This window comes from Bos mutus, chromosome 23 (genome assembly GCF_027580195.1).
Source record: "Bos mutus isolate GX-2022 chromosome 23, NWIPB_WYAK_1.1, whole genome shotgun sequence".
In the NCBI taxonomy this organism is placed as follows: Eukaryota; Metazoa; Chordata; class Mammalia; order Artiodactyla; family Bovidae; genus Bos; species Bos mutus.
Window position 1 is genome coordinate 23,051,883 of NC_091639.1, and position 26,490 is coordinate 23,078,372.

The window sequence follows — 26,490 nt, forward strand, 5'->3', positions numbered from 1 at the left end:
CCAAGGCTAGCTTTTATGGCCCAGGATGGGATCTATCCTGGAGAAGGTTCCATGTGCGCTTGAGAAAAAGGTGAAATTCATTGTTTTGGGATGAAATGTCCTATAGATATCAATTAGGTCTAACTGGTCTATTGTATCATTTAAAGTTTGTATTTCCTTGTTAATTTTCTGTTTAGTTGATCTATCCATAGGTGTGAGTGGGGTATTAAAGTCTCCCACTATTATTGTGTTATTGTTAATTTCTCCTTTCATACTTGTTAGCATTTGTCTTACATACTGCGGTGCTCCTGTGTTGGGTGCATATATATTTATAATTGTTATATCTTCTTCTTGGATTGATCCTTTGATCATTATGTAGTGACCTTCTTTGTCTCTTTTCACAGCCTTTGTTTTAAAGTCTATTTTATCTGATATGAGTATTGCTACTCCTGCTTTCTTTTGGTCCCTATTTGCATGGAAAATCTTTTTCCAGCCCTTCACTTTCAGTCTGTATGTGTCCCTGTTTTGAGGTGGGTCTCCTGTAGACAACATATGTAGGGGTCTTGTTTTTGTATCCATTCAGCCAGTCTTTGTCTTTTTGGTTGGGGCATTCAACCCATTTACATTTAAGGTAATTACTGATAAGTATGATCCCGTTGCCATTTACTTTATTGTTTTGGGTTCAATTTATACACCATTTTTGTGTTTCCTGTCTAGAGAATATCCTTTAGTATTTGTTGAGAGCTGGTTTGGTGGTGCAGAATTCTCTCAGCTTTTGCTTGTCTGAGAAGCTTTTGATTTCTCCTTCATACTTGAATGAAATCCTTACTGGGTACAATAATCTGGGCTGTAGGTTATTTTCTTTCATCATTTTAAGTATGTCTTGCCATTCCTCCTGGCTTGAAGAGTTTCTATTGAAAGATCAGCTGTTATCCTTATGGAAATTCCCTTGTGTGTTATTTGTTGTTTTCCCTTGCTGCTTTTAATATTTGTTCTTTGTGTTTGATCTTTGTTAATTTGATTAATATGTGTCTTGGGGTGTTTTTACTTGGGTTTATCCTGTTTGGGATTCTCTGGGTTTCTTGGACTTGGGTGATTATTTCCTTCCCCAGTTTAGGAAGTTTTCAACTATTATCTCCTCAAGTATTTTCTCATGGTCTTTCTTTTTGTCTTCTTCTTCTGGAACCCCTATGATTTGAATGTTGTAGCGTTTAATATTGTCCTGGAGGTCTCTGAGATTGTCTTCATTTCTTTTAATTCGTTTTTCTTTTATTCTCTCTGATTCATTTATTTCTACCATTCTATCTTCTAATTCACTAATCCTATCTTCTGCCTCTGTTATTCTACTATTTGTTGCCTCCAGAGTGTTTTTAATTTCATTTATTGCATTATTCATTATATATTGACTCTTTTTATTTCTTCTAGGTCCTTGTTAAACCTTTCTTGCATCTTCTCAATCCTTGTCTCCAAGCTATTTATCTGTGATTCCATTTTAATTTCAAGATTTTGGATCAATTTCACTATCATTATTCGGAATTCTTTATCAGGTAGATTCCCTATCTCTTCCTCTTTTGTTTGGTTTGGTGGGCATTTATCCTGTTCCTTTATCTGCTGGCTATTCCTCTGTCTCTTCATCTTGTTTAAATTGCTGAGTTTGGGGTGTCCTTTCTGTATTCTGGCAGTTTGTGGAGTTCTCTTTATTGTGGCTTTTCCTCGCTGTGTGTGGGTTTTTGTACAGGTGGCTTGTCAAGGTTTCCTGGTTAGGGAAGCTTGTGTCGGTGTTCTGATGGGTGGAGCTGTATTTCTTCTCTTTGTTCAGTCGTGCTGTGGGGGGGGGGAGGAGGGATGCTGCAAACAAATGACACTGGCGTGTGCTCGCAGTGCCTCAGCCACACTGGGTCTGCCCCCGCTCACGGCGCGTGTATCCTCCCTGCCCACACTGCTCAGGCTCTAGGTTGTTCCGCCGGGAACAATCCGAGGCTGGCCCTGGGCTGCATGTACCTCCCAGGTCCAAGCCGCTCAGGTTCAGGCACTCGGGTAGTCCTCAGAGGCGCAGACTCAGTTGGGCCTGCGTTTTGTGCTCTTCCCAGGTCCGAGCAGCTCAAGTGATGAGGTGTTTGGCGAGCGCCAATGCTGCGACTTATCGCCTCCCCGCCACTCTGTTATCTGGGTGTAAAACCGGCGCACCTTCTCAGGCAGATGTTGACCGTCCAGACCCCCAAGAAGTTTTAGTTAGCAAAGAAGCCTGCTTACAGTTTTATAGATAATGTCTCTCTGGGGCTGCGATTGCCCCCTTCCGGCTCTGGCTGCCTGTCACCGGAGGGGGAAGGTCTGCAGCCGGCTATCTCTGTTCAGTTCTTTGTTCCGTGCGCGGGCCTGGCGGTGTCTTAGGTTGGGGCTGGCTTTTCGCGTGGTAGATATCCCACAGTCTGGTTTGCTAGCCCAAATTATTTCGCTCAGATAGTGCTCAGGGTATTCAGGCCAGATTCTTACTCTAAGCGATGCAGCCCACGCTGCGCCTCCCTGCCCAGCCCCCGCTTGCTAATGGCGCGTGCAGGCGTCTGCGCTGCTTCTCCGCTGGGGGAGTTACCGTAGGACTCGCAATCTTCGAGTTTTAATTGTTTAGTTATTTCTTCTCCCTGTTATGTTGCCCTCTGTGCTTCCAAAGCTCGGCACAGATTCGGCAGTGAGAAGGTTTCCTGGTGTTTGGAAACCTCTCTTTTTAAGACTCCCTTCCCGGGACGGAACTCCGTCCCTCCGTCTTTTGTCTCTTTTTTTGTCTTTTATATTTTTTCCTACCTCCTTTTGAAGAGTTGGATTGCTTTTCTGGGTGCCTGATGTCCTCAGCCGGCATTCAGAAGTTGTTTTGTGGAATTTACTCGATGTTTAAATGCTCTTTTGATGAATTTGTGGGGGAGAAAGTATTCTCCCCGTCCTACTCCTCCGCCATCTTGGCTCCTCCCTTCCACAACTTTTCTTTTTTAAACTGGAGTATAGTTGATTCACAACGCTGTGTTAGTTGCTTAGGAAGCATTACTATGAACAAAGCTAGTGGAGGTGATGGAATTCCAGCTCAAAGTGAAAAGTGAAAGTGAAGTCACTCAGTCCTGTATGATTTTTTGCAACCCCAAGGACTGAGAATTCCAGCTGAGCCATTTAAAAATCCTAAAAGATGATGCTGTTAAACTGTTGCACTCAATATGCCAGCAATTTTGGAAAACTCAGCAGTGGCCACAGGACTGGAAAAGGTCAGTTTTCATTCCAATCCCAAAGAAGGGCAATGCGAAAGAGTGTCCAAACTACCATACAGTTGAGCTCATCTCGAATGATGGTAAGATTATGCTCAAAATCCTTCAAGCTAGGCTTCAGCATTATGTGAATCAAGAACTTCCAAATGTACAATCTGGATTTAGAAAAGGCAGAGGAACCAGAGATCAAATTGCCAACATCCGTTAGATCAAGAGAATTCCAGAAAACCTCCACTTCTACGTCATTGACTATGCAAAAGCCTTTGACTGTGTAGCTCACAACATAGTGTGGAAATTTCTTAAAAAGATGGGAATTCCAGACCACCTTACCTATAACCTGAGAAACCTGTATGTAGGTGAAGAAGCAACAGTTAGAACTGGACATGGAACAATGGATTGGCTCCAAATTGGGAAAGGAGTATGTAAAGGCTGTATACTGTCATGCTGCTTATTTAACTTCTATGCAGAGTGCTGTGCTGTGTTGAGTTGCTCAGTTGTGTCCGACTCTTTGCAACCCCATGGACTGCAGCCCATCAGGCTCCTCTGTCCATGGGGATTCTCCAGACAAGAATACTGGAGTTCGTTGCCATGCTCTCCTCCAGGGGATCTTCCCAACGTAGGAATCAAACCCAGGTCTCCTGCATTGCAGGCAGATTCTTTACCATCTGAGCCACCAGGGAAGCCCAAGAATACTGGAGCGGATAGCCTATCCCTTCTCCAGGGGATCTTCCCCACTCAAGAATGAAACCAGGGTCTCCTGCATTGCAAGAGGATCTCAATCAGCTGAGCTACCAGCGAAGCCCTCTATGCAGAGTATATCACGCTAAATGCCGGGCTCAATGAATCAAAAGGTAGAATCAAAGTTGCCAAGACAAATATCAACAATCTCAGATATGAAGATAATACCACCCTAATGGCAAAAAGTGAGGGGGAACTAAAGAGCCTCTTGATGAAGGAGAAAGAGGAGAGTGAAAAACCTGGCTTAAAACTCAACATGGACAAAACTAAGATCATGGCATCTCGTCCCACCAGTTTATGGCAAACTGAAGAGGGAAAAGTGGAAACAGTGACAGATTTTATTTTCTTGGGCCCCAAAATCACTGTGGATGGTGACTGCAGCCAAGAAATTAAAAGACATTGCTCCCTGCAAGAAAAGCTATGACTAACGTAGACAGTGTATTAAAAAGAAGAGGCATCACTTTGCCAACAAAGGTCCCCATAGTAAAAGCTATGGTTTTTCTGGTAGTTATGTATGGATGTGGGAGTTGAACCATAAAGAAGGCTGAATGCAAAGTATTACTGCTTTTGAATTGTGGTGCTGGAGAAGACTCTTGAGAGTCCCTTGGACTGCAAGGAGATCAAACCAGTCCATCCTAAAGGAAATCAACCCTGAATATCCATTGGAAGGACTGGTGCTGAAGCTGAAGCTCCAATACTTTGGCCACCTGGTGCAAAGAGCCAATTCACGGGAAAAGACCCTGATGCTGGGAAAGATTGAGGGCAGAAAGAGAAAGGGAGACAGAGGATGAGATGGTTGGATGGCATCACTGACTCAATAGACATGAGTTTGAGCAAGCTCTGGGAGATAGTGAAGGACAGGAAAGCCTGGTGTGCTGCAGTCCATGGGGTCACAAAGAGTCAGTCATGACTTAACAACTGAACAACAATTAGTTTCAAGTGTACAGGAAAGTGAATCAGTTATATGTAAACTTATATCCACTCTTTTTAGAGCCTTTTCCCATTTAGGCCATACAGAGTATTGAGTAGAATTCCCTGTGCTATATAGTAGGTCCTTATTAGTTATCTATTTTATATACAGTGGTGTGTATATGTTAATCCCAACCTCCCAATTTCTCCTCCCGTGATATAATTTGTTATTAAAACAAGAAGATAAAAGCCAATTGATTATTGAAATGCCTGCATCTAGGAAAAGAGAATCAGGGATTTGGAAAGTGGTATAAGGACCACAGCTTTTCATTATGTCTTGTAGCTGCACCAGGTCTTTATGTGGTATCTTTAGTTGTGGTATCTTTAGTTGTGGCATGAGAACTCTCAGCTGTGGCATGTGGGATCTAGTTCCCTGAGCAGGGATTGAACCTGGGCCCCCTGCTTTGGGAGAGCAGAGTCTTAGCCACTGGACCACCAAGGAAGTCCCTTTAAAAATATATACATGTACAAGTATGGTAAAAGTTTTAAAAAACAGTCAAATAAACAAAAACACATGTGGGAAATAATATACGTTAAGCGCTAAGACATGGGATTTAAAAATAAGCTCCACAGTCTTCCTGATGACTCAGTGCCCCTCTTGTGGAGGCCTAAGAGGGAAGGACTTATGGGACATGACAGAGCATGGTGAGGTAGGCTTCCACACAGCCCAGCCTCTTGTCTAGGAAAAAGTCACTGTGATTAGGCATGGTCACTAATCCAGTTCACTCACTCAGGTGGGAAGTCACAATAGAGTTGGGGCCAAAACCTCAGGAATAAAGACAGCCCCTTTCCCTGAAATGTCCTCAGTTTTTCATGGAGGACATTTTTAATGTCCCTCCTCTTCCTCCTCTTTTTTCTCTTCCCCGCCACCTCCTTTCTCTTCCCTCTGCTTCCTCTCCCTGATTCTCTCCTTTTCGTTTTGAAATAATCCTAAACTCACCAAAAATTATTGCAAAAACAGAGATGTCCCACTCAACCTTCAACCAACTTATCCCAGTGAAAGCATCTCAGGTACTATAGCAGGTTATCGAAACTGGGAATCAACCTTTTTTTCCCTCTCTGGTAAACTTGGTACTTGAAACTCCAGAAATCTCTTTCCATCATGACTAACGTGATAGATTCCTAGTTTTCAAAGTGCTGCCCTTTGAAGAGGAAGTGCTTCCCTTTGAAGAGGAAGTGCTTTGAGTCTAATCCAAGCCAATGCTTGTGGCTGAAGACTCAGCAGTCTTCTGGTCTAGTTTGCTTGTGAAGAGCTGAGAAACATAAAGGGTCACCAGAGAGTGTGGAACTGATGGATTTAGAAGATAATCCAGAGACGGCCTTCAGCAAGGAGGGGAGCTAGTGGGCTAATGTAGGTGGTTACTGGAAAAGTTACCTGGATTGTTTTTAATGAGAGACATTTCTCACCTCAGTGGGTTTCCTAATGAGTTCAGGTGGTGTAAAATATCATTAAAACAAAAGAAACATCTGTCTAGTCCAGGCCCTGAGAGTAATTCCTGGAACATTAGTACTTCCAGGACACTTTTTTTCCTGGATGAAATTCCGTCTGAAGAGATACACTATTGTCTTTTAAGAAGCCCGGCGCGGAAACACAGGAACTCAACCGTGTGTGTTAAATTCAAGCACGTGTCTGTCTTAGCTGGGGTGTTCGCCTAACCGCCCCAGTCCCACGAAGCCAGAGGGAGAAGGCGGGGTTATGGCCTCCATCACCGCATCAGGGCCTCCCATCACAGCCCCAGACAGGCCCATGAGAAGCTGCCACAGAAAAGATAAAAATGCCCAGGTCCTGGGCCAGCACAGCTAAAACCCTCCAACGGTTGAAGGTGAGCGTAAAAAGCGAAAAAGAATAGAACAAGCTAGAAAGAGGAAGGTGCAGGAAGGAGAAGCGAGTTTCAGAGGAACTGAGCAGAGCGCTCAGAGATACTCTTGACCACACGCCAGGAGGCGGCATCTCCCGGCGAGAAGCAGCGCCACCTAGCGGTCAGACTCCGCGCGGCCGCCGGGGCGGCTCATCGTCCCGCCGTTTCTAGCCCGCGCTGCGTTTTTAAACCCCCGGCTACCGCGCTGGTGAGTGGGATTCACTGAGGTTCTCAGCTGGGAGCCTGGGGCGGTTTCAGGGGTGTGGGTGGGATTCGGTGCGTGTCGTGGGGACCATCTCACATGCGGTGCATCTCACATGTGGGGCCTGGGGAGGGGGTGGGGGGAGCGCGAGGATGGGGAGCGTGGGGGGCAAGGTAAGGTCGAGAAGCGGCCGAGGTCTACACGCGGCCTGCTGCGACCACCTGTTGCCACCACAGCACATCCCGCTTTTCTGTCTCTTTCCAGTTCCCAGCCGCTGCTCTCCCTGCTGCACCTGCCCTGCCCGCCTTCCTCCTCTTCACACACCTCCATCCTCTGATCCCCCTGGGTGGAAGGCTGCCCCCCACCTCCCGCGTTGCTCCTGTCAGAGGCCTGCAAGGGCTCCTGGAGGGCCGAGGCTCAGGTGACCACTTCCCAGCAGTCGTGCAGCGCCCTCCGAGGCCCCTGAGTGCTGTCCTCTCCTCCTGTTCCCAGTTCTGCCCTCTTCTCATTTCTGGTCTCGGAGTCAAGGAGTTTCCAGGCCGACTGTGCTCAGGGGGCCTCAGTCCTTGGAGTTAAAGGTCTTTTTCTAGCGACCAGGAGCTCTGGGAAGGACACAAGGGCCCTGAACCACACTTCCTAAAAACTGAATGCCCCTCTTCTGGGCCGCAGACCCTGGTCCTCCTTTCATGATAAGACTCACCTCCTAGTGCCAAGGCCATGCTGCACGTGCCGCACGTGCGGTCTATTTGGGTTTGTTTTTTAAACCTTGGAGAAATCTATCCCTGACTTGTTGAATGTTCTTTGCGCTGACAAGATATACAACTGTGGTGAAAGGGAATTCCCTGCTGGTGGAGGGGTTAGGACTCAGCACTTTCACTGCTGTTGGCCCCGGGTTCAGTCTCTGGTCTGGGAACTAAGATTTTGGTGTGCCTAAAAAACACCAAAAAATAAACAAAAACCCAAAACAAAAACAACAAAATAAACCAACAGCAACAAAAAATACCCAGCTGTGCTGAAAACTCTGAATCCCTGGACCAGCTTCTCAGAGTTATCTGAGTAGCTGGTTTACAGGCTAGTCAGTTTGGCTGAAATAAAACTCCATTCTATTTTTATTATTACAGACTGTTTATTGATTATTTACATAGACAGAAATTAAAGTCTGGTGGCTTTGTGGCCAAAGGATTCTTCCTGCGATTTCTGTGGTCTCCACTCCCCACTTCCCTCTTAACATCCCACCTCCCCATAACATGAACTCAAATTTTCTGCTGTGTTGGTGTTCCACAACTGTTTTCGCACCTCTTCCCCTGCCATCTCCTGTGCCCCCTCAGGATTTGCCCTCCCCTCCCTGCTGCCCCCTCCTCTCTACAGTTCTCTGATCCCTTCCTAGGGCGTCCCCACCCCGTATCCCCTTTCCCACCACAGGTCCCTCCGCGCCCCTCATGGGTCTTCTCCTGCGAGAATCAGTCACCTGCAAGGCTCCTACCTCCCCTCAGCTTTCACTAGCCTTTCTTTTTCTTGGGGTGACTTTTGCTCAGGGGCATTTCCCTCCACCCTCTGCCCTATTTCACCAGGGGAGCTCTCCTGCCAATGATCCCTGGGCCTTGAGCACAGTGCCCAGCCCCTGGGGGAGGACCTGTCCCCCACTTGACACCCATCCTCCTACCTCTGCCCCCGTGCAGGCACCTGCTCTTGGCCCTCATCCAAGGTGGTCCTTTCCCCCAACACGGCCCCTCCCCACTCCTGCATCCTAAACCTCACCCTCTGGATCCCTCCACTCTCCAGGCCACAGGTGCTGGAGTCCACTTGCCCTGGTCCCTCTCCAGCTCCCCCCATGGCACCTTGCCCTGCTCCCACCCTTGTCCGAGTGCCTTGGGCCCTCACCAAGTAATTAGTAACAGGCCCACTCTTGTGGTTCCCCAAATCACCACCTCACTCTCACCCTCCCTCACCCAGGGCACCTCTCTTCTCCTGTCTTCACCCTAACCCAAGGGGGGTTACCCTGGGTAACAGATGTTTAACAGATGCCCTGTGCCCCAGTCCCAGGCCCTCACCACTATCTCCTCTGCAGCCTCTTGCCCCTCCTCCACAGTGGGAATACTGCCCTTGATCCACTGCCCACCTCCTTGGCTTTCATCACCCTTTCTTTGGTTCCTGGATACCAGCAGCCTCTCACTACCTCAACAAGATCTTTGTTTTATGCCACTTGGTCAACTGGTCTTTCCCTAGAGGGCCTCACCATGCCTCTTTGCACTCTGCGCCCAGACCCACTCCTTCACCTCCCCCAGGTTACTGGCCCACCTTCATCTCTCTTGGGGCCACAGCCCAGTCCCTCAGGCCCCTCTGCCTCCTGCCTCACCCTCCCTGGAGCCCACCTTGTCCATGATGAGCCTACACCAGGGGCAGCAGCCCTCACTGTCCATCTCACCTGGCCCCCCTCTGAGCAGGGATCCCTCTGGTCCTGGGTCTGACACTGCCCTTCCCTCCCTCTGACTCCACCTCCCCTCACCCTGCTCTTCCTGCCTCTCCCCTTGCCCTCCTGCCTGGACCCTTAGGGAGCCGGTGCCTCCCTGTCCTGGCACTTGTCCTACACGTGTGTCCATCTCCACCCTCTCCCTCCACTCCTCGATTCCCCTCTCCCTCCTTCTCTTTCCCATTTTTCCCGTATGGAAATCCTCATTCTGGTCCCTTGTACACATGCATGTTCTGCATCCTCAGCACCTGGAGCAGGTCAGGACACAGAACTTGTCTGTGAAACATCTGATGTGCACTTGTCTCCAGAAAGCAGCTTCATCTGTGGTTCCTCCTTCCCCAGGATCCCACAGTCTTTGTTACAACATCACGGTGCTGTCCCAGGATGGATCTGTGCAGGCCAGCTTTTTTGCTGGTGGACACTTGGGTGGTCAGGCCTTCCTGCACTATGATCACATGAAGGGGAGGGCAGAGCCCTGGGGAGTCTGAGCTGAAGATCTGGAAGCTAAGATGTGGGACAAAGAATCCAAGTGAAACTGGGCAACTCAGATTGGGACTCAAATCCACGTTCTTTTAACTAACATCACATCTGGTCTCAGGACTTACTGATTCTCAGGTTCTTGAAGAATGAATTCAGTGAGAGACAAAGTGATAGGTAAAAAGTGGGTTTTTTTAGAGAGAAACACACTCTGTAGACATTGGGTAAGCCATCTCAGAAGGCAAGAGTCGCAAGAGGCCATGGAGTTGTCAGTTTTTATGAGAGTGGGTGATTTCATAGGCTAATGAGTGGGAGGAGTATTCCAGCTATTTTGGGAAAGTGGTGGGATTTCAAGGATTCAGACCGTGGTCAGACTTTTGACCTTAATGATCTGCCTTGAAACCATCACAGCACCTGTGGGCGTGTCATTTAGCTTGTTGATGTGGAGTGCATCCTGAGGCTCAGGGTCTAGCAGAAGTTGACTCCTCTGCCATCTTGGACCTATTTGGATAAATAATGTCACTTGCAGTGACAAGGACAGACCTAGAGATTATCACACAAAGTGAAGTAAGTCAGTCAGAGAAAGACAATGATTCCACCTGAGATATCACTCATATGTGGAATCTAGTTTTTTTAAAAGATACAACTGAACTTATACAAAACAGACACAGACTAACAGATATCAAAAACAGATTTATGGTTCCCAAGGGAACATGTTGTGGGGAGGATTAAATCAGAAGCCTGGGATGAACATACATACATTACTACAGAAAAGACAGATAACCAACAAGGACCTACTGTATAGCCCTGGAAACCCTACTCAATATTCTGTGATACCTTATATGAGAAAAGAATCTAAAAAAGAATGAGTGTATGTATATGAATAACTGAGTCACTTTGCTGTACACCCAAAACTTCTATAACATTATAAGTCAACTATACTCCAATAAAGTTAAAATATCAAAAAATAAATGTTGTACCACATTCTTCTTCTGCTGAAAACAATCTTATAACTCCCATCTCACTCAGAGCAAAAGTCAAAACACTTCCAACACCCTCCAGGCCTACAAGGTCTGGCTGTACCTCTGACCTCATCTCAGTTAATCTGCTCCAGCCATACTGGCCTCCTCACTTTAACAGAAACACACGGACATCCTCCTGTGCTGGGGTCCAGCCCCAGCAGGATCCTAGGGTACCCTCAGGAAAGACGAGGTCGGGCAAGAGAGAGATGACACAGGTCTTATAATGGGTTGAAACCTGATAGTCCGGGGTTGAACGATAAGAGAATAAAGAATAAAGAGAAAAAAGGAGGCTGATATTCCTTGGTTTACACAGAAAGCCAAATAAAGTCCCTGACACAGGACTTACTCTGTTCACGGAGGCCGCAGGCGCCCTCTCGGTGGGGTGAAGACTCAGGGCACCCTCTCCCCTGGGTGAAGATGCAGGGTGCCTTCCTGATTGGGTCTTAGAAGCCCAGGCAAAAAAAGTGAACTCAGAGAGCCTCTCTGTTTCAAGGGGTCAGCCTAAAGAAAAAAAAGAGAGAGAAAAAGAAAGACACAGAGACCAGAGCTCTGGAGAAATGGGATTTGCAGTTTTATTTTCAAAAGGAGCTTTTATACCCTGAATTACACATTTTCAGAAGTGAAGGACACAAAGTCATACAGAGGCAGCTCAACATGACATCAGTTTGACCTTCACTGGGACCAGGATGTTTTCTGCATACCTTTTCATTGACAAGGGTCTTTGTGTTATGTACATTATCTTCTGGCCCTGTGGCCTGCCAACATTTTATGACTCTTTTCTGATAAAGGTTGGTCAACCAGAAAACTTGTTTTCTCCTTTAAAGTGTTTTTTCTTTATTTTTCCAATCTGCATCACCCTCAAAAAGTACTGAACAAAGTTACATTTCATAGAGCAAAGGTATGGCAGGTTACAAGAGAGAAAGAACCAATTAGCTCAAAGGTCTGATGAGGTTAATTCCAAGGCTACTACTTGTTTTTCTTACATTCCAACTACATTAACTAATGCACTCCCAGGTGTACAATGGATAAGGGATATGGGAACTTGGCAGCAAGCATTGGCTCAACAATGAAATCTTACACCAGCACTACTCTAATAGTTTTTAACTCTTCAAAAGGCTCTATATTTTTAGAATGTTTTAGAATGTTTAGAATGTCTCTCACGGTTGGGAGGCTGTGAACAATCATGTGTGTTAATTGCAAGAGTATAGATAAACCTGCCAGGCAAGCTAGAAAGCCGTCAGAGGGGTTTGAATTGAAACACTCCTATCATGCCCAGGAGACATATTAACTAAAGCCCTAAGTTGACTTTTTCCAGAGAAAGGTGGTCAGGGATAGCCCCCTGTTAATGTCAGAGGAGTTGGTGAAAGGCACAAAATAGTAAGACAGATTCTGGTTTTGGGGTAGATGCTCGAGCAGATTCAGGGGTCCTTCGAGGCCTGATCTGCCTTTGCCTGTCAGGTCTCTTCCGCATGACCTTTGTCATGGGTGGGATCTCCCGAGGTGGCTCCCGGCACTCCTGCCCTGGTGCATTTGCCTGGAGGTTCCCCCTGCCTGGAAAGAACCTCCTCCAGTCATCGGGGGTAACTAGCCTGTCCTTTAAATCTTTCCCAAAGGCCACTTTCCCGGTGAGACCCACAGTGACCACCCTAGTACAACAGCCACCTTCCTTGTCCTCACACTCACACTGTGCATCACGTTCCCCACTGCATCTTTCTGTTCTTCCCATCCTTTCACAACAGAACACTTTTCCTTATTTAGCCTACTGATAAGACATAGTCTGTCTCCTAGCACTTGAATACATGCTCCATGAGGCCAGCAACTTTTCTCTTTAACGTCAGTGATGTTTCCCAGATGTAAAACACTGTGTCATGTATGTGGCATGCAGCTGGTATGAATGGATGGTCAGTGTAATGTGCTGTGTCTGTGCTCAGTCACTCATTCACATCCAACTCTTTGCGACCCATGGACTGTAGCCCCCCAAGCTCCTCTGTCCATGGAATTTTCTAGGCAAGAATACTGGAGTGGATTGCCATTCCCTTCTCCAGGGGATCTTCCCAGCCCAAGAATCAAACCTGCATCTCCTAAGTCTTCTGCATTGGCAAATGGATTGTTTATCACGGAGCCACCTGGAAAGCAGGATCAATGTGAAGCACCTCCCTATATCTTTATTAATGTGACCTCAGGCCAAATGTTGTATTGTGGTAGCTACAGCATAACATCTACTCACACTGACATCAGTGCCACTTGTGTGTTTCTCACAAGTGCTGTTCTTCCCTTCTTGGCAACCAACCCTCCTTCACACTACATCACAGGGTATTTTTCTTTTCAGAAAACAATTATTGTTGACTTATGGGTCCTATTTTCTAACCAAATATAAGCCCAAATTAGACTCTGCTTTAAGGGCTTACCAGGTGGCAATAAAACATGGTATTTCATTTACACTGCATGACAAATAGCTACTATCCTTAGCCATAAATGAGTTCTTAGAAACCAGTAACATTGATATTTTGAGGGAAATGAAAAAAAACTGAAAAATGAAATAAAAGACTTGATTAGTAAGGATAAAGCGTACATGAAGATGACTAAAATGATCGTAAAAGAAAAGCAATTTGTTTGCTTTTACTAAATTTAATTTAATATTACTAAAGACATTTAGACATACTAAAACTGTACAAACATTTGTTAAGTTTTACAAAACAGACCCACACAGGCAAACACTAGGGGACTAGATTGATGAGGACCTATGGGGGAAATCTGTAGTTTGGATCCTGATTTTCAATAAGATATGAAAAAGGAAAAGAAGTTAAGACAAAGAGGGAGACAGCCCAGCCTGGCCTCTGTTGGATCAGGAAGGACCATCAGAGAAAACAGTCCAGGGTGTGGAGGGGTCGTGGTGGACAGAGGAGGGCCAGGCTCACCACTTCTTTACATTATGCTAATAGCAGCACAGACACATTCAGATGACTTCTGCAGAAAGTGAAGTCAGATCTTCAAGTCATAATGCAGGGGTGGGATATGGAGTCTTGCATCACTCAGTCCCCACGAGGTAGCTGTTTCACACTGTGAAAGAAAAGAATCATGAACCAGTGTAGGTCAGTCATGTAAGGGCTCACATTCTCCACAGCCCCCCACATGCTCACATGTCCCACTCAAAGACCCCCACCACCCAGTGTGTCCCCCTGCACCAACTCCTCTCCCAGTCAAGAACCTCCAGGGTCTCACCTCTAGGATCCATGAGAGCTCTGGTCCCACACATCAGAGCTCTAGTCTGATAAACGTTCACTGCCTGGGGGAGAAAAGACCAGGATGTGGTCAGAATCCACAGGAAAGAAACTAGAGAAGGCACTTTGAGGAGGATGAGCCCCCATGACCTCTTGTCTGCACCCTCAGAAGGGTCCCAGGTATCGTATCCCCTCTGTACTTACTTTCAGCCTGAGTGTAGTGCCCTCTTTCACCTGAAAGAAGAAAACATCACGTGAGAATCCATGGAGAAGGCTGAATCATGATATCCTAGAGAAACTCCCTACTTCTGGACCCCAGAGAACTTTCTGGAACTGTAACCAAAAATCCAGGACAGAATCAGGAATATAAAGAAAGGAGATGGGGGGTGTGTCTAGACCATCTCCAACCCTTCTAGAGGTCTGAACTCTGTGGGGACCTTCCCCGCTGACTTTCAGGTGCTGAGAAACAGGCCCCAACTGGAATTATGAAGGCGAAAAATCTATCTTTCATTTTCACATGTACTTTACAAAAGGGTCAACGTGAGCATCAGCTCCAGACCAGCAAGCCCATATGTATGGATGGTATTTCCCAGGAACAAGGCAGGCAAACTTCTACCTGGGCTTGAAACCCCTCAGTGAGACAAGAAAACTCAGATCCCTCCCTCCCTTCCCTACCTGAGCGCTTCTTCCTCCAGATCACAGCTCCAGTCACCACAGCCACCACAGCCACCACGAGGAGAACCAGGCCAACAATGATGCCCATGGTGAGGAAGGAGGTCTCAGGAGGTTCTGTGGAGGAAAAGGAAGAGGCCCTGACCTCAGGCTTGAGTCCTGACCTTTGAGTCCTGAAGGGCTCCTGCTTTATCTGAGAAAAGCTACATCCCATCTCCATCCTTACCCCATCTCAGGGTGCGGGGCTCCTGAAGCCCCTCATGCTGCACACGGCATGTGTATCTCTGCTCCTCTCCAGAAGGCACCACCAGGGCTGCCCACTTCTGGAAGGTTCCATCCCCTGAAGGCCTGGTCTCCACAAGCTCCATGTCCTGGGTCTGGTCCTCCCCGTCACGCTGCCAGGTCAGTAAGATCTCCTCAGGGTAGAAGCCCAGGGCCCAGCACCTCAGGGTGACCTCATGACCAGAGATGGGGTGACAGGTCACATGTGTCTTTGGAGGGTCTGAGGAAGAAGAATCAGAAAATTCACACTTTATGTTACTCCCATGGGGCACAGAGGAAGCATCACGTGATCATTCTGAGAAATGATGAGAGAATGAGTTTGAAAAGAAAAAGCACAAACACCAGCCTGGGCTCTGGTGTGTGGGAAAATCTCCTAGTCCTTGTAAAGTTCTGGAGTCAGGGTGAGAGCCATGGTAGGATGCTCCACCTTAAGGGGGAGAACACAGAGCAATGGTCCTGACTTTGTTGGAAACTGAATGACTCAGAAAAGCTGGAGTCTGGCCTCTTATGATGCTCTTGGTCTGAGAACAGGCCTTGAGAAAGTCATGGGTCACAAGATGGCGGGCAGGGTGAAAGGGCACCGCTGACCAGTTATTTCAGGGATGGTTTCCTGCTTCTTCCCAAAGACACTGGATTCCTTAATTGTCCTTCAGAGAAATGAAGCTACTGGTGAGTCACCGTCTTGTTCAGTTCAGTTCAGTTCAGTCGCTCAGTCATGTCCGACTCTTTGCGACCCCATGAATCGCAGCACGCCAGGCCTCCCTGTCCATCACCAACTCCCGGAGTTCACTCAAACTCACGTCCATCGAGTCAGTGATGCCATCCAGCCATCTCATCCTCTGTCGTCCCCTTCTCCTCCTGCCCCCAATCCCTCCCAGCATCAGAGTCTTTTCCAGTGAGTCAACTCTTCACATGAGGTGGCCAAAGTACTGGAGTTTCAGCTTCAGCATCATTCCTTCCAAAGAAATCCCAGGGCTGATCTCCTTCAGAATGGACTGGTTGGATCTCCTTGCAGTCCAAGGGACTCTCAAAGAGTCTTCTCCAACATCACAGTTCAAAAGCATCAATTCTTCAGTGCTCAGCTTTCTTCACAGTCCAACTCTCACATCCATACATGTCCACTGGAAAACCATAGCCTTGACTAGACCGACCTTTGTTGGCAAAGTAATGTCTCTGCTTTTCAATATGCTATCTAGTTTGGTCATAACTTTTCTTCCAAGGAGTAAGTGTCTTTTAATTTCATGGCTGCAGTCACCATCTGCAGTGATTTTGGAGCCCCCAAAAATAAAGTCTGACACTGTTTCCCCATCTATTTCACATAAAGTGATGGGACCAGATGCCATGATCTTCGTTTTCTGAATGTTGAGCTTTAAGCCAACTTTTTCACTGAAAACCTGGGCGCATTCCTCCCTCTCCTGACAAGAACCTGGGGCGCTGTTCCCACAGGGCACCACTTTCTTCTACTCGTGGGAAGCCAGCTCCAGCCTGAGGGAAGATCAGGGTGGCGCCGCCCTCGTACCTGTGCGCAGCAGCGTGTCCTTTCCGGTCTTTAGGTATCTGCGAGCCCTCCACGCACTCGCATTTCAGGTAGTTCCTCACACGCTCCGCAGCACCACGCAGCTCAATCTTGCGCTTGGTGATCTGAGCCGCCGGGTCCGCCGCGGTCCAGGAGCTCAGGTTCTCGTTCAGGGCGATGTAATCTCTGCCATCGTAGGCGAACTGATCATACCGCGCAGGAAACCCCCGTCCGACCCCACGTCGCAGCCGTACATCTCCTGGAGGGTGTGAGACCCTGACCCGCCCAGACCATCCGCAGGGATTAAACCCAAACTGAAATGAAACCGGGTCAAGTCCCCGCGAGCTCCTCTCGGGTCGGGGGGAGGGGCGGGTCCCACAGTGTTGGGGTGACCCTCGGACACGGAGACTCGGGGCGACCCCGCCGGTCCCTGGGGATGGGGGTCGTGACCCGGACCCGGGCCCGCGTCGCTCACCGGCCTCGCTCTGGTTGTAGTAGCCGCGCAGGGTGTTCAGGTTCGCTTGGAAAATCTGTGCGGTGTCCTTAGTTCTGTCGTTGTCTGGTCATCCCAGTACTCCGGCCCCTCCTGCTCCACCCACCGCGCCCGGGGCTCCATCCTCGGATCCCGGGCGTCGCTGTCGAACCGCACGAACTGCGTGTCGTCCACGTAGCCGACGATGATGAAGCGGGGCTCCTCGAGGCCGGGTCGGGACACGGCGGTGACGAAATACCTCAGGGAGTGGGAGCCTGGGGGCGGGAAGAGGTGAGACCCGGCCCGACCTCCTCGTGGTTCGGGTCCCGGGCCTGAGGTGACGGAACTGGGAGGAGGGAAGGGCCAGGGGCTCGTGAGACGGAAAAGGTCGGAGAAGGACCAGGACTTGGGGGGCAGAGAAGAGGGGGCGGGAAGCAAGGGAGGGACAGGACGGGACTGGGGAGGGGGCAGGTCTGAGCGAGGGCGGCGGGCTTGCTCCTTCCCTGGAGGTCCTGCCCACCCACCTCCCCGCAGAGCCCGTTCCCTCCAGACCCCGCACTCACCCGCCCAGGTCTCGGTCAGGACCAGCGCACCCGGCAGCAGCAGGACGAGGGTTCTCGGCCTCATGACCCGCATCTCCCGGGTCTGGGGAGAAGCGAGTTCAGCGGGTGGATGAACACTTTGTAACCTGGTACCGCAGAGATGAATACTGGCAGCTAGAAATTGGACACCCAATGGGAGTGAGACCTGGGGCCGCGTCACAAGTGTCCAGATAGGAGGGCCGGACACAGGTTGTGAGAGAGAAAGTGAAACTCGTGGAGATGGGAAGCCCCAAGATGGAGTGTCCCGGCCCCAGCCAGACACGGCCCTTGACTCTGAGACCCTGAGACCCTTGCCCGCCGGGGAACCTGGGACGTTGTCCTGATCCCTCCTCTCCTGCACCAAGAGCTTTTTGTCACACTCCCTGAGTCCTGGCCCAAGGGCTTCTGGCAGCGATTTTCAAAACATTTTTGGTCAGAATATTTATACAATCCAACAAATTAGTGTGGACCCCAAGGGTAATTTTGTTTATAGTTACTTCCATCGATATTTTGCATAGTAGAAATAATAGAGTTAGAATTTGCTTATTCATTTATTTAGAATAATATTAATAACTCACACAGTTAACATGGAATATAACTATTTCCCCAAATAAACACTACAGTGGGAACAGTGGAGCTTTTTACATTTTTATATTTTTGCAAGTCTCTTCTTGTCATTCTCATTAGAAGATCGCTGGATGTTTACGTTTGCTTCTATGTTAAATCCATTATTTTGGTTGAAATCTATGAAAATAAAAAGCCCCCACACACGTAATAGTATTTTAAATAACTTTTCAGATAATTATCTAAGTTCATCTTTGATCCAAAACTAAAACTACAAAAGTGGTAGTTTCTCAAAGGTTATTTTCAAAGTGGACTTGAAATGATATTATTGAATATTTCCTATTCTATTACACTAAAATCCATAAGCTTATTTTGCACATTGACTGTCTTTTATACTAATATAAGATTTTTTAAAACTAATACAATGCTTCACTAAGTTTTGTAGATCTTCCAGCGTCATTCATTTTTTGCAGTAAACACTGTATTCCATGAAAGAGAGGCTTTCAGGTCACACAAATTATTTTCCTTCGGACATAATACTTTGGAATGTAGCAGAAGTGCTTGATGTGTACTTCCTATGTCATCTTAGAAGATTTTTTTTTAGAAAAATAATTTGCATTTTGAAATATGACCATAAGCCTTTTGATTTTTCCTAAAAAAGCAGCTCATTTTTGCAATAAGAAATACAACATAGCAGTATTTGTGCAATGCCTATGTTAAGATTAGAACCCCATCTTTTGAATTTCATCTAAGCATGAGAATTTTGAGAGACTGATATTCACATCAGGTTTTCTTAAGTTACTCTAACACAAGTGCATAATAGCAGATTGTAGAATTAACATACCATTCTATGCCCTATTATAACATGATATACTTACTTCTGTTCCTCTTGCAGTGTATCAGATCTTTTACAGCATCATCAGAGTAAAGCTAATGTTCACCAAGCACACTCACTTCAAAGAAAAAAACATAATCTCTTTTATGCCACCATTCACTGCTCCAGGAAAACAACACCATCAAGTTAAGTCATGTAGACCTTTACTTGTCCATGTAATTCTTGGCCTTGTCAATTAAGTCTCATCCTTAAACTTTAGCTCCATCAGTTCAGTTCACTTCAGTCGTTCAGTCGTGTCCGACTCTTTGCGATCCCATGAACCCCAGCACGCCAGTCCTCCCTGTCCGTCACCAACTCCTGGAGTTTACCCAAACTCATGTCCATTGAGTCGGTGATGCCATCCAACCCTCTCATCCTCTGTCAGCCCCTTCTCCTCCTGCCCTCAATCTTTTCCAGAATCAAGGTCTTTTCCAATGAGTCAGCTCTTCACATCAGGTGGCCAAAGTATTGGAGTTTCAGCTTCAACATCAGTCTTTCCAATGAATACCCAGGACTGATCTCCTTTAGGATGGACTGGTTGGATCTCCTTGCAGTCCAAGGGACTCTCAAGAGTCTTCTCCAACACCACAGTTCAAAAGCATCAATTCTTCAATGCTTACCTTTCTTTATAGTCCAACTCTCACTTCCATACATGACCACTGAAAAACCATAGCCTTGACTAGACAGACCTTTGTTGACAAAGTAATGTCTCTCCTTTTTAATATGCTGTCTAGGTTGGTCATAACTTTCCTTCCAAGGAGTAAGCGTCTTTTAATTTCATGGCTGCAATAAACATCTGCAGTGATTTTGGAAGCCCCCAAAATAAAGTCTGCCACTGTTTCCACTGTTTCCCATCTATTTCCCATGAAGTGATGGGACCGGATGCCATGATCTTAGTTTTCCGAATGTTGAGCTTTAAGACAACTTTTTTACTCTCCTCTCTTGGAGAAGGCAATGGCAACCCATTCCAGTACTCTTGCCCAAAATCCCATGTCCATTGAGCCTGGTAGGCTGCAGTCCATGGGGTCACTCTCATCCATGACTGAGCAACTTCACTTCCCCTTTTCACTTCAATGCATTGAGAAGGAAATGGCAACCCACTCCAGTGTTCTTGCCTGAGAATCCCAGGGACAGCGGAGCCTGGTGGCGGCTGTCTTGGGGTTTCAGAGTCAGACATGATCAGTCCTTAGCAGCAGCTCACTTTCATCAAGAGGCTTTTTAGTTCCTCTTCACTTTCTGCCATAAGGATGGTGTCATCTGCATATCTGAGATTATTGATATTTCTCCTGGCAATCTTGATTCCAAGTTGTGCTTCTTCCAGCCCAGCATTTCTCATGATGTACTCTGCATATAAGTTAAATAAGCAGGGTGACAATATACAGCCTTGACGTACTCTTTTTCCTATTTGGAACAATAGGATCTGATATTAGCTCCCCAAGGGAATCAGAGGTGTCCCTGGATCCCTAGAGTGGTGAACACACAGTAGGACAATCAAGAAGGCCAAAGTGAGCCCAAGAAGTTAGAGCTGATGGTGAGATTTCATGTGGGGAATACCTGTGATCAGGGGTCCTGGCTGAGGGATGATATGAAGGTTGTCAGTGTCCAGGGCCTGGCAGGCGAGGTAGCAGCCAACTTATGATTACTTCCTGTCAAGACAGCTCCAGAAGAGTTCCAATTTCAAATACATTCTCAAATCTGTCAGGTCCTGATCCCAAATGTATTCATTCAGCAGTATTGGCTCATGCTTTGTCCAGTTTGGCTCGTGCTTTGGGCTGAGAGTCTGTAATACACTCGAAACCGAGGTATAGACTCTGCTCCCACATGGCTGAGTAGCGGTTGTAATGGAATACAGTGAAGGTTGTTGTTGACATAGTAGCAGGTAATTAAAACCATCACTTTATCTCTCTCCCACAGTTATTATAAATATTCCTCATTATTTGCACCCTGATGTTTCTTAGAATATGAAGGATTTTAGCAATTCCCCCAGGAGAAAACTGGTCAACCACTTGTAAAAGAATGAAACTAGAACACTTTCTAACACCCTACACAAAAATAAACTCAAAATGGATTAAAGATCTAAATTAAAGACCAGATACTATAAAACTCCTAGAGGAGAATATAGGCAAAAACACTCTTGACATTCCAGCAGGATCCTCTTCCAGCCCACCCACCTCCCAGAATATTGGAAAGAAAAGCAAAAATAAACAAATGGGACCTAATTAAACTTGATGTAGCTTTCCTGCACAACATTTGAAACTATAAGCAAGGTGAAAAGACAGACTTCAGAATGGGAGAAAATAGTAGCAAATGAAGCAACTGACAAACAACTAATCTCAAAAATATACAAGCAACTCCTACAGCTCAACTCCAGAAAAATAAATGACCCAATCAAAAAATGGGCCAAAGAACTAAATAGACATTTCTCCAAAGAAGACATACAGATGGCTAACAAACACATGAAAAGATGCTCAACATCACTCATTATCAGAGAAATGCAAATCAAAAACCACTATGAGGTACCATTTCTGAGTCAGAATGGCTGCGATCCAAAAGTCTACAAGCAATAAATCAGTGTCCAGGGAACCCTCTTACACTGTTGGTGGGAATGCAAACTAGTACAGCCACTATGGAGAACAGTGTGGAGATTCCTTAAAAACTGGAAATAGAACTGTCCTTATGACCCAGCAATCCCACTGCAGAAGCATACACACTGAGGAAACCAGAATTTCAAATCAGCACTGTTTATAATAGCCAGGACATGGAAGCAACCTAGATGTCCATCAGCAGATGAATGGATAAGAAAGCAGTGGTACATATACACAATGGAGTAACTCAGCCATTAAAAAGAATACATTTGAATCAGTTCTAATGAGGTGGATGAAACTGGATTATACAGTGAAGGCCAGAAAGAAAAACACCAATACAGTATACTAAAATATTGGAATTTAGAAAGATGGTAACAATTATTATAAAAAGAGACACTGATGTATAGAACAGTATTTAGACTCTGTGGGAGAGGGAGAGGGTTGATTTGGGATAATGGCATTGAAATATGATTATTATGAAACAAGTCGCCAGTCCAGGTTCAATGCAGATGCTGGATGCTTGGGGCTGGTGCAATGGGAGACTCAGAGGGATGGTATGGGGAGGGAGGAGGGAGGAGGGTTCAGGATGGGGAACACATGTATAGAAGGCGGATTCATTTGAAAATATGGCAAAACCAATACAATATTGTAAAGTTAAAGAATAAAATAAAATTAAAAAACAAAAACAAAAATATAATGATTCACAGAGAAAAAAAATAGAGGAATAATTAAAAAAAAAAAAAGGTCCCCCAGGAAGGCAGACTCAATGCTCTGGGGACAGGAGACAGTATGGACTTGACCTTGACTACACTGAGCGGATCTTCCACTTTGGACAACTCCCACTGAGACACACTGCCCACCTTCCCATGGCGTCAGGGACATTCCCACTGTCTTCTGAGCAGAACACTTAGTACACAAAGACTCATGTCACAAATCTGTGGTACCATGATTAAAAAGCATCTCTAGTACATTACATAGACTATTGCACAGACAGATGTTTATGGATGGATAGAGAGAGGATGGACAGAGGCTAGATACAGATTGAGAACTGGACACATAATTTTACCAACCATGTGTCACAGGGACAACTTATGTCAGGGACAACTTACGACAACTTATACTTGTTACTTGTAGTGGACTTTTATTAGCTTCTAAGTGAGATGAAAGAAGAAAAGCAAATCAATGCACCTTAAAGAAATCCTCCAAGTTCAAACATGTTCCGATTAACGCTAACTTGGGAAAAAACAACTTTTGAATGGGGGTGGGGGTGGGGGGGCAGGGCTGAGTGTTTGTCATAAGCAGCCGTACTCTGTCCTCTGGTGGCCTTCTGTGAAATAGCACAAGTGCTGCCGGCTCCATGGTTTTGTCAGCAAAGAAGCCAACATTTCCACTTGCCACCTTCACAGTCCTGCTCTTAGAGCAAATCAAAAGTTCTGTAAGATTCAGTGCCTACTAGAGGAAGTCACTGTTTGAGTAGGACACAAGAGGCCACTTCCCAAGTGTAGTGTTTCAGGGAGTGTTGATTGAGCCCCTGGGTCAGGCCTGGGTCCCTAGAGGGGAGACTAGAGAGGAGGTTGCTGCCTCAGGGGAACTGCAGGGGGAGGGTGGGAACACATGGGGTTCACTTGTCTACACCCCAGCTCTGTGGTCTGCTGGGGAGAAGTTAGTCTATCCAAGCAAAGCAATTTATGGCACTTTTCTGTTTATACATTAATGATAAAACATTTTAGAAAATTATCACTCAACATATCTGTATGATTTTATCTAAATTTATATTGGCTCAGATGGCAATCTTCCTACAGGCAGTGGCAGACTGGGGAGGCAGTGGTCTGGCTTGGCCTGTCAGGGCACGGGCGGCTGCACCTCCAGCACCATGTCCCTGCAGTACTGGGCGGAGGAGACGCCCCTCATGGGCAAGTACCTGCCAGGGGATTCCTTCCCAAAGGACTTGACTATGATGTGAAGCAGGAGGAAGGGGAGGCTGCAGCCTTGGGCGGTGGAGTTGGGGCGGGGCCAGCGGAGGTTGTGGCCCCAGTGGGGCGCTGACAGCTCCAAGTCAAGGATTCTGCTCATGAGCCTCCAGAGCAATGGGCAGGTCCTGCATTCAGAAGGTGGTGTTTCATAAAATGTCACCCAACGAGACCCTCTTTTTGGAAAGGACCATCAAGACTTACAAAGATGACATTTCTAATAGCTTCTTTGTGAATTTCCAAATATGGGATTTTCCTGGGCAAATGGACTTTTTTGACCCAGCTTTTGGTTTGAGATGATCTTCAGGGGGACAGGAACATTGATATATGTCACTGATGCACAGGATGACTACATGGAGGCTTTAACAAAACTTTACCATTTCTAAAGCCTACAAAGTTAACCTAGACATTAATTTTGGTTTTTATTCACAAAGTTGATGGTCTGTCTGATGATTACAAAATATAAACACAGAGGGACATTCATCAAAGGGCCAATGGTGACCTTGCAGATGCTGGGCTAGAAAAACTCCATCTTAGCTTTTATTTTACTAGTATTTATGACCATTCAATATTTGCAGCCTTTAGTAAGGTGCTGCAGAAACTATCCCACAGCTACTGGCCTTGGAATACCTATTAAATACCTTTATATCAAATTTAGGTATTGAAAAAGCTTTTCTCTTTGATGTTGTCAGCAAAATCTACATTACAACAGATAGTTCTCCAGTAGATATGCAGTCATAGGAACTTTGCTGTGACATGATTGATATTGTAATTGATGTGTGTTGTATGTTTGGGTTAAAGGAAAATAGAAGTGGAAGTGCTTACCACAAAGAGTCCAAGGCCATCATCAAGCTGAATAACACAACTGTCCTGTATTTAAAGGAGGTAACTAAATTTTTGGCACTGGTTTGCATCCATAGGGAAGAAAGTTTTGAATGAAAAAGTTTAATAGACTATAACTTCCATTGTTTCTGAGAAGCTATTCATGAGGTTTTTGAGGTGGGTGTGACTTCTCACAGGAGCTGTGGTCACCAGACCAGTGCCCCCAACCTGAAAGCTTTGACACACAATTGCACACCATGAAACGTCATCTAGCCTGGACACCAGTGGTCAGGGCTCTGTGCCAGCGTATTCTTCACATCAGGGTCAGAGACCACGTGCTGCAGGACATGGGAGTTGCCGCTTGTGGGAATCTGGTGCCTGTCCCACTAGAGATAAGAGGTAGAGTTTCTCATTTGGATGAAACCCCTTCAGCCAGTGGTGTGCAACTGACACTACTATTTCTTTAAAAAAAAAAAAAGCAAAAAAGAATTCCAGAGATCACAGAACTGTGTGTCTTTCTCCTTTTGGGGGCCTTACTTTAAGTAGCTGGAATATTTTGGACCTGGAGATAATACCACTTACCCATCCTTACCAGGGAATGTTGCCATCAATTACCAGTTGAAAATAATAGAAAGAACCAAAGTTTTATATGCTTCACTTAGATTTTCATTTGAGTAGTCTCTAAAAATCCTGCCTTGCTTAAGTTCTAACACTGTCTCTCAGATTTCAATTTTGGACCTTGCACACCTCAGACCTTCTAAATGCATTTGCTTGCTAACTCAGAAGACACATGGTCTGACTAGCAAAGGACATTCCTATATTTGTTTCTGAAAAACTGAGAAATTTTTATGCTGCATCAAGTCAAGAGCAAGTCTCAACAGTGGCTGCTGTGTTTGTTCCCTAGGAAGTGTTGAGGAATAAACTTTAAGACAAAAGAAAATCTTTGCACCTGTGTTTTGGGTACCAGATATCTGGGTTCCTTCCCCTACATTAGATAAATGATTCTGATCACTGTTTAAAAAGGGAATTTAACAGAGTGAAGTAAGTCAGAAAGAGAAAGATAAATATCATATCCTAACGAATATATATGGAATCTAGAAAAATGGTACTGAAGAATTTATTTACAGGGCAGCAATGGAGAAACAGACATAAAGAATAGACTTATGAATGTGGGGAGAAGGGAGAAGAGGGTGAGATGTATGGAAAGAGTAACAAAGAAACTTATATTACCATATGTAAAATAGATAGCCAATGGGAATTTTCTGTATGGCTCAGGAAACTCAAACAAGGGCTCTATATCAACCTATTCAAAGAACCATGCTTTCATCATAATCTTTGTGCTGCTCCCCTGCTGGGACTGTCAGGTAGTTGGGGACCAACTCAGTCTCCAGCTTCCCTTTCCTCAGGACAGGGGACTTCCAGGAGCTCTTGCATCTCAGAGGCTACAGAAGATACTTTCACAATGTGGATTTAAGATGATGATTTAGGAAAAATAAGAATTTTTATACATTTTAATTTTGTTTTACTGAAGTACAGTTGATTTACAATGTTGTGTTGATTTCTGCTGTACAGCAAAGTGATTCATTTATATATATATTATTTTTCATATTTTTACCATTGTGGTTTATTAAGGAAAGATAAGAATTGGTAATGTGTCAATCAGGAGTTATTAAAGCAAACCTGCTTTTTTTCCTGCATGTAGGTGGTGGTGAAAATAATTACTATGTCAGTTTGCTATCCTAGTCTCCACTTTTTAAAGTGTTTTTTTTATTATGGCGGAAGTCACATAATGTAAAACATACCATTGTAACCATATTTAACTGCACAGTTCAGGGACATTAGGTACAGTCACATTGTTGTGCTACTCTCACCATTATCCATCTCCTGAAATTTTCACCTTCCCAAACTGAAGCTCTGTCCCCATTAAATAGTAACTCCCCATTCCTCTTCTCCACCTTTCCACCCGC

At 45.9% G+C, this 26,490-nt stretch overlaps 1 non-coding gene and 2 pseudogenes across 1 annotated transcript; 1 reads left to right on the plus strand and 2 right to left on the minus strand.

Moving 5' to 3' along the window:
* Positions 1-5,303: 5,303 nt before the first annotated feature.
* On the minus strand, positions 5,304-5,376 carry TRNAG-CCC (transfer RNA glycine (anticodon CCC)). Its single transcript has one exon. It is a non-coding gene; the product is annotated as a tRNA-Gly (tRNA).
* Positions 5,377-11,517: 6,141 nt separating this feature from the next.
* Positions 11,518-17,829, minus strand: LOC102281754 (BOLA class I histocompatibility antigen, alpha chain BL3-7-like; annotated as a pseudogene).
* Positions 17,830-23,604: 5,775 nt separating this feature from the next.
* LOC102276836 (ras-related GTP-binding protein C pseudogene) lies at positions 23,605-24,784 on the plus strand (annotated as a pseudogene).
* The last annotated feature ends 1,706 nt before the right edge of the window (positions 24,785-26,490 follow it).